The following is a 9116-nucleotide window of genomic DNA, read 5'->3' on the forward strand; positions in this document are numbered from 1 at the left end:
GTTAATTCAAAGATGTGTGAGTGCATTTGGCCAGGTTAGGCCTTAGGTGGGCTAGATAGGCTCCAGTAAGTAGCCTGGAGGTCAGGCGCGTGGGCGGGTGCTGTTGGTAGTTTAGGATAGAGCGCTAGTGCTGGAAACTCTATGTGTGCCCAGCTAGACCGAAACTTTTTCCTAGGTTGCTGCTGTATACTAATGGCAGAGGTGTTTATATATTTATTTCATTTGTTTAGCGCACATACAACACTGAGGCATTGAGGCACTGAACACCCTGAGGTACGTCAGGGGTTTCAGTATGGACGGCTATGCGAGCTGCTAGAACGGAATTGCACAGCCATAGCTGCATTCTATGGTGCATGGATGGGTGGGCGTGCTTGCGGCCAGTGTCCACAGACGTGGTGCAAGGTATACATACCTTAAACCCCGATAGAGTTCTTCTTCGATGTCTGTTCCTAGGTTCAATGCAATTGGCCAGTCTCCAGAGTTGTGGTCTCCCTAGATTGAGAGTCTGAGCAATAGGAGAGGGGGCTGGAGGGACGGGGGAGTGCTGTACGGTCGTCTGGGTGTGAGTGGTATGCCGGCATCTGTGGAGATAGAATCACCTAGATTTGAGATAGCTCAGTAGAGGGAAAACCTCTAAAACGGGGGCACAACAGTTAATGCAGTAACACCATGATTTGGGAAACCTGGATAGAGGGAGAAACGCCTGAAATGGGGGCACAACAATAAATTTAGAAATACCTACATTTGTAAAAATAAGTATTTATTATAAATACATGTAGGCCAAGATAAATATTGGGAAAGGTAAGCACTATCACATATAATATAAACACAATTATTAAAAAAAAGTGGGAAAGGCCCCTGCATATCCCGTACCTGGCAGCCGTGTGCAGAGGAGATAATGATAATAATTAAACAGTTCTGCACTCAAACGACTCACTACTCCTGCAGTATCTCCTCATGAACAGGTCGGTGGACAGTCTCTGTGGGATACCGACGTGGGGTGTGGTGAGTTTTCAGTAGACACTGGGTGAAAGGGTGCTGGAGGCGTGAGACAGATTTGCACCTTTGCTCTGGTGGTTGTCAGAGTGGGCACCAGGGGGGTGCGGCTCCCAGTGAGTGCTCGTGCGCCCTTTGTGTCAAAGTTAATTCTGGGTTACAGTGGCACACCTGCTGGCACGTGCGCAGATCACACCAACATCTACTACCCGCCATGGGGGATGAAGAGGGAGGCACCCAGGCGGCTGGTGGGACGTACTGGCAACACGCTCAGCTAGCGCCACTGTATGCTTTTGATGTGGTGGGAGCACCGGCCAGTCTAGGGCCCCGATGGACAGCATGGGTGGAAAACCTCAAACTTTATTTTGAGGCGGTGGAGATTAACGAAAGGGCAAAATGGCCAATTTTGCTATACTCAGCAGGCCACGCTGTTCAAAGGTTGTTCAAAACGTGCGGCCCAGGGATCAAATATATGCCTCCGCCATTGCCACACTGAATGAATACTTCATGCCCATGATCAACCGTGATTATGAACGGTTCCGGATGAGATGTGTGAGGCAAGAAGAAGGGGAGAGCTGAGACGCATTTAATGGCAAACTTCGAAACACTGCGCTCTCCTGCGCTTTGAGCTTTTAAGATGAGATTAGTGCTCAAATAATCTGTGGCTGCAGCTCGGTCAAGTTGAGGAAGCAGGTCCTCAGGGAGCCAGGGTTAACCTTGGAGAGGATCCTGGAATTGGGACGATCCCAGGAGCTAGCAGGGGTATGGATGTTTGCCATGGACATCTCCAGGCAGCAGTTCAAGCTGGAAGCCCCCATGCAGCGGGTGAAAATGGAGGAGGTGTGGGTCATGGACAAGTGGCAAGGAAGTTAGCCGGCAAGAAAAGGGGAGTGGCCACGGAAGGAGACGGGCGCTATGCCTGCAGCGTCGATGGAGCCTGCCGCACACACATGAGTGCCCGGCCAAAGGATACACGTGCGGGAGGTGCACGAAGGAAGATCATTGCGCAAGTGTCTACCCAGCTCCTTCACCAGCCAGCCCAGTTGCCTCAAAGGAAGACACTAGACAAGCAACGGGGAAGAGACCGCCCAGACCAGCCGTGGGCCAGCTGGCAGAGAGAGGGCACTCGGGCTACATAGAGGATGATGATGAGGAGCAGGTGTTCTTCCTATCCTGCACCCCTGCTATTGCCTAGGAGCGTCTCCAGCAAATGCGGGAGGACCGGAGCATGGTTCCCCGAGACGAACAGTTTGATCGAGGAATATAGGATCGCCAGGTAACGAGTGGATTGTTGTGGTTAGTTACAATGTTAATAGTATTGGTGTGCGGAAATGAATGCACCACAGTTGGGGGCTCAGTTACAGGGCCAGTGTTACTGTTCTGATTATCATTTGGTTACAGAAAAGGAGGAGTGTGGTGTAGCCCCTTTAACTGCATTGTGTTGCCCGTTTAAGAGAATGAGTCCTGACTTTGTCATGACTGAGGTTAATAAAAAGGGGCTCTGTGAGCACGTCCAGGCAGTCTAGCCAGAGACCCAGAGAGTGTATACTTTGTGTCTGTGTTTCACTGTGTGGTGGGTGAATCGTGTGATCATGGCTGTTGGCTAAGCCTTGGCCTGTGTGCCCACAGTGCAAATGGTTGAACGCGCTGGGTGCTCCCGGCAGTGCCTGGACCCGGTCTGGTGCTCCCGACCGATGTAGGGTGCTCTACCACCCTGATGGGAGCTGCGTGATTGCAGTGAACCTGACCCTGCTGGGTGCCTCCCAGTAGTTGGCTGTCCGGCCCGGATGCCCCAATACGGGGGAACCACAGGCTGGACCTTAAAATGTACTTGGTCTTTGCAGAGCAATGTTACATCATTACAGCTTAGGTCCAGAAAGTCAACCCGGCTACTCGTTCCCTCCTGCGGGAGATGCTGTAAATCGTCTGTTAATCCAGATCTGCTGATGCTCCTCTGAACAGAAAGGGGGCGGTTCTTCCTGTTTGTTTCTTGTTCTTGAAGCCAGGACGTTCCTTCCTTGCTTTGGATGCCAGGGCGGGACTGCCAGTGCTAGGCGTGTAGGGCATGCGTCTTGTGTATGCTTGCCGGCTGCAGCGGATCCTCCACACACAGAGCCTGGAGATCAGATGTCTCCCGAGCGCTGGCACATTTTATTGAGGCATAAAGATATGGCAGCGGCGTGACTCAGATTGCCACCAGATAAGGGGAGATTGGAGATCCGGGACAATAGCGCGGGTTGATAAAATGGCGGAATACGCTACTCCTTGTCTTGCGTCACTTGCCCTCCCTGGTATAATACTGTCCAACAATTTAGGGTCGGAAACTGAGACAAAACACGAGTGTTCAGGCAGACAAAAGCTCTACGACCGACCGACGTTAACATGTAATCCCGGCCAGTGCAAGTAATCCTCAGTGGGTGGGCCTGGCCTTTAAAGTGGTGGGACATAAATGTTTTCTTCGAAATGGTTAGAATGTTCAGATGTCTCGGGAGGATAGCTCAGGGGCAGCACGCTCGCCTGGCAAAAAGACTACGTGGAGCAACACAGGTTCGATTCCCGAGTGTCCGCTTGAAACTGCGTTAAAACTAACCAATTACAATTACTACAGTGAGCAACCCTGAACAAAGCCGAAACGGATCAAGTGTGTACGGTTCAACCTGGTTGAGGCTCTCCCATGAGTATTTACAGAATTGGTTGAAGTTTTATTTACAGTGAGTTTCATAGAATATGCACATCAGTTCACTGGGGAACACGTGACACACTCCAGTGGACGCCAGGTCTCATCTGCACAAAGGGTCATTTTGCAACACAGTTTAATGCTGGCTGTCTCAAAGAGAAATCACGAGGCCTGTCTCAACAGGAGAAGCCAGCTTTGCGACTGTAAACACGTTTTCATCCTGCCTCCGCCCAACAATAATTTGTGGCCTGTTTTCAAAAACATATGCCAGCATTTCAACTGTTAAACACATTTCCATGCTGCCTGTGCTGAGCAACAATCACGAAGCCTGCCTCAACAATATACGCTGGCAATGACACCATGAGCACACCTTCATGCTGCCTGTGCTGAGCAACAATCACGAGGCCTGCCTCAACAATATATGCTGGCAATGACACCATGGGCAAACTTCCATGCTGCCTGTGCTGAGCAACAATCACGAGGCCTGCTTCAACAATATATGCTAGCCATAACACCATGAACACACCTTCATGCAGCCTGTGCTGAGCAACAATCACGAGGCCTGCCTCAACAAGTCATGAGGCCTGCTTCAACAATGTATGCTAGCCATGACACCATGAACACACTTTCATGCTGCCTGTGCTGAGCAACAATCACGAGGCCTGCCTCAACAATATATGCTGGCAATGACACCATGAGCACACTTCCATGCTGCCTGTGCTGAGCAACAATCACGAGGCCTGCTTCAACAATATATGCTAGCCATAACACCATGAACACAGTTTCATGCAGCCTGTGCTGAGCAAGAATCACGAGGCCTGCCTCAACAAGTCATGAGGCCTGCTTCAACAATGTATGCTAGCCATGACACCATGAACACAGTTTCATGCAGCCTGTGCTGAGCAACAATCATGAGGCCTGCCTCAACTAAACATGAGGCCTGCTTCAACAATGTATGCTAGCCATGACACCATGAACACACTTTCATGCAGCCTGCTGAGCAACAATCATGAGGCCTGCCTCAACAAGATATGCTGCTTTTGTGCTTGCTGCTGTCGCTCCTTCCATACTGATAATCAGAGGCGTAGCCAGGATTGCCTAACAAGTGGGGCTTGAAGCTGATGTAGAAGGGCCCACCGCAGTGACATGAACATCTGCAAATGCCCACGCAGCTCTGCTGAGTGGGCATTTACAGATTTTGGGTGGGTCTTTCCCACTCAGGCCCTACCCTCTCTACGCCTCCTCTGATCATAGGGACAGAAAACATGAGACCTTTCTAAACATGATTTGCCTGCGCTGCCTTCCCCCTCTCAAGACTATTGTGCCGAAAAAAAACATGAACACAGTCTAAAGAATATGCATAGTTCAGTAGTCTAAGCACTTACCGCTGTGATCTGTGTGTAATATGCCGGTCACAGGGTCGAATCCCGGCAAGGTCTACGCAACCTTTCATCCGTCTGAGTTTGATAAAATGAGTACCAATTTCGATTGGGTAATTATAATTGTATATACACATGTTCTATGTAAAGCGTTTTTGAAAAAAACACTATGTAAACGACAAGCTATTATTTTAAACTTGGATGCGCACAAACCCATTCTTCATGCACTTATCTTTTTGTACACAGGTCTGGAATTATTTGGAAACTGGAAACAGGGAGGGAAGTCGATTGTTCTCCCCCTCCCTGAGTGCTGCTTTAGAAGGTTTCACTTTAAGGGCTTTTAAAATGGACCCCCTAAATGCCCTCTTCTGGATATGTTTGGGCTCCAAACCCAAAACCCTCATGGCATCATATGTCCAGGGCAAATCGGAGCCACCTTGTACCTGTGCAGTGCTGAACATGACAACCATTTACTGTGGAAACCCACCGCCTGTGTGTGGTGGGGGTGTTGTGGGGGTGTTGTCTAGTGATCTGTGCAGAACTAAAGGTTAAGTTCAAGCAAGCAGGCCTGGAAAATGTGTTTGTAAAATGCCTCAAGTAACACTCTATTTTATAGAGATGACTTGAAATGTGCACACATCACATAGCAAACCAATGTGACAATACATGACAATATGTAGCTATTATTGTAGCATGTTGATCTGTGTAGGTACTATAAAACTACTACACTGGTGATTTAGTACAGTTTAAAAGCTTATTAACATAGCAAAAGGAGAATCATTTTAACTTTATATTCCTGATCCTCAATGAAAGCCTATTTTTACGAGCATCTGAACCCAAAACAATCGCCTCAAGGTTTTACAACTGCACTATCAAGGCTGAAAGAAAAACTGTGAATGAAAATGCACGATTCAATCACCTGCTTGTAGTCATTCTTTCGCATAACATGCAGCTTTATGCAACCCTATTTGCAATGACCGTACATTCACACCACATAAGGGACATGTCACAGCCACATCCAATTACCCACTCACTGCTGTGTCTGCACCCATCTAATGTTAATCACTCTTTAATGAGCCTAAAAGCAAAACTAAAAACAAGGAGCAGGGTCCTCCTGAGCACAGAAGTTAGTCTCCCAGCACTGAGAACATAGGCTTTGGTTTCCCCTGGTCCGAGATCTGGAGAGCAATTTTTGCTGGTTTACGGATCAGGGAAAATCTGTCAGAATTCAACACTGTGTCTGCAGGGGCGCTTGCCCCTGCAGACATAGGGTGACTCTGTCATGCAGGGATCCCCTGGTTATGTTTACTGACAGGGGATGCTGTGTAGAAGGACAGTGGCGGCGTGTGCAGAATGCTGGGGCACCGCACCGACCCCCATTATAAAGAGGCAGCCATGGTGCCAGTGTATAACTGGGGGTGTGGTAGCCGCCGATTTAGAATTGGAACATATCTTGAGTGCAGTATGTTGTAATATTCTGATGTAGCTAAATTGGTGTTAGTAACAATCGCCAAGAACCCAACATGCACGTTTTTTGAATAGTGCTCACATGCAGAGAGATTATAAGGCTGGGTTTGCAATGAATCACAAATCTGTTTCCGGTCTCCTAAGTCTCAAAAAAGGTTCATGTGTTTATTTACACAACTAAGGTAGTACATATCATTTTAAGTATGCAAACAAAAAATAAGGACAGTATGCATATACATAAGGACCCACAACAAAACGACACAATGGTCTTAGAGTTATGTGGCGCACATTGTTTACATAGAAAGGACATTACCCTTGCCATGAGAGGAGCCAATCCTTACATTCAAACAAATCAGGAGAACATGCATTGCAGTACAATTCTTGCGGTGCATTGATGGACTTCAATGAAAACAATATTACAAAAGTAAATAAGAAGAAGGTAGAGCGAACAAAGCAACACATAGAAATGTGTAAGTTAGAGAGTGAACAGTTGCTGTCTAGTAGTGATTCCAGAGCATGTCAAAGTACTGAATATAGGAGGTAGTTAAAGTCCACTGTACAGAATAAACATCACTTAATTGATGGCTAAAAGGAGAAAGAACCTTATTATTATGAAAGGTGGACAGGCGGAGTTGAAGAAAGATGTTGCACGCTAGTTTGGTAATGGCCTTGCAGTGCCAGGAGGGCCAAAAGGCGACACACCACTTCAGCTCCCACAGTCTCAGGAAGTGTGTAGCAGCCCAGACCAGACCCAGGGCACGACCGAAAGATGGGAATCTGCACCCATCAGCAATGCAACAAACTGTCCCCCGGAAAAAAACTCCTCACTCATAAAGTTTCTAGTATGAAAGTGACACAACCTTAGTCACAGCGCTCTGCCGCCCCTTCCGGAGTGCCCCCTACAATTCCGGAAGTGCTCTTACATTTACGGTCTGTGTGTTCCTTGTTACTATTAATCCTGAGCTGTCTTGCTTCCCCTGGATGCAACCTGTATTTATTCATTGCCAGGAAATTCAACCAGGAAAAGCCAGACTCGTGACCCAGAGACACGCCAAGAACAAGAGACCCTCGACTGCAACGAAGCCCGACCGCACGCAGGGGCGGCAATGACCAGTGCTGCGGAGGGGGCACCCTGCAGCTAGAAAGCACGAGAGAGTAATCCGAGGGGCAAGGGGGACAGCGGGACAGAACACATGCTGCCACACGCAGCATGAACAACCTGAGGCCACAAAAACACCAAGCCCACCCCCCCCCCCGTCACTTGCTCTTAGCACATGCAGGAGGCTCAGGGCTACACACCAGGGTGCCAAGGCACTGTGCGGTGCCCTCAGAAAGGAAAAGGCAGGAAGAAGGCAAGTGGCAAACAAAGGTGCACAACAAGGTGCAAATGGCCGTCGGTGCCAGCGGGCCGGGGGGACAACAAAAGCCCACACAAACACATGCATGGCCTAAGGAAAAGCTACAAGGATAAAAGGAGGCACCAGGGAGCGAGAAATCAGTTCATTGGTACTCCGGACGGAGCAACATAGTTATTCTGTGTACGCAGAAGACTTTCTTTTTTCGAGCATTGGCCTGCTCAGCTGCCCCCACTTACCACAAACTTGATCCTGCTTTGATATAGCGGGCACAGCAGTGCCGTTTACGGGTTGACACGGCCCATCTGCTTAGGGGTTTGCAATCTCCATTCGAGAACAAGCAGGGAAGGAGCGGCTTCGTGGCAGCATTCAGAAGAGCCAGGCAAGCCCCGTGGTACCGCCAAGCACGAAGACGAGGTTACAACAGATGCAGCGAGGCCGCACTGCTACAAGAACCGCGAGTAAGAGACGACCCGACAAGCGTTGCTCAGCAACGTCTCGCAGCTGCTACACGACGGAGAGCTGCAGTTGCAACATAGTCGCTGCATTTCGCTCGGAGACACGAGTGAAGCAAACAAGGTTTAAAGTAACAGCGTACTGACAAGGGCAAGAAAATATAGGTACGCTGTTGAAAATGAATGGAACGTTCATTTAACATACGCCGGCAGAGGGAGTGAGCAAAGCAAAATACTTTGGTTGAAACTTACGGCGGCAACGTTTCAGCAGCAATAAAACCTGCACGGGTTTTAGAAAGGCAGTACACACTCTGTTTTTTCTCCTGGTGCACCTTTGGAGTAAAAGGAGAACTTATAGTGACAGTTTGCCCTTATTGATTCCTGTCAAACCTTCTAGGAATGATCCATCTAGTAGATTAGAAAATAGGACCTATGGACGTCTCATGGGCTACATGAAGCAGGCCTGCAAACTAGGAGAGACCAACTTTCTGAGGTATAACTCCTTATGGACTACTGGTGAGAGACCCCTGGACAAATGCATTGCTGGGGGCATTACTGTGGCCTCCAATGGCAGTATTCTCCCCCCTTGGTCCCACATACTCATCAATTTGACCCTAGAATTAGGGAGTCCAAGAGACACAAGAGACAGGCGTTAAAGCATTTGAGGGGCTTGGGACTTTCTGACTGTGAATATCACAGACGTAGGACCAAGGAGGCCACTAGACATAAGAATATGGTCAAAGTACTCAAATATGATCTTTATCGTCAAGATAAACAGCTTATGATG

The 9116-nt window shown here is 48.6% G+C and overlaps 1 protein-coding gene across 1 annotated transcript in view; it reads right to left on the reverse strand.

The window, feature by feature from the left end:
* Nucleotides 1-8338, reverse strand: part of LOC138468296 (beta-1,3-galactosyltransferase 2-like) — a 574221-nt gene extending 565883 nt beyond the window's left edge. The window contains exon 1 of the mRNA XM_069608784.1: nt 8114-8338. The gene's annotated coding sequence lies outside the window, so the exon portion shown is untranslated. The remainder of the gene's footprint in view (nt 1-8113) is intronic.
* Nucleotides 8339-9116: the final 778 nt, after the last annotated feature.

The sequence above is a fragment of the Ambystoma mexicanum genome, chromosome 4q (assembly GCF_040938575.1).
Source record: "Ambystoma mexicanum isolate Mex_15411 chromosome 4q, UKY_AmexF1_1, whole genome shotgun sequence".
Classification (NCBI taxonomy): Eukaryota; Metazoa; Chordata; class Amphibia; order Caudata; family Ambystomatidae; genus Ambystoma; species Ambystoma mexicanum.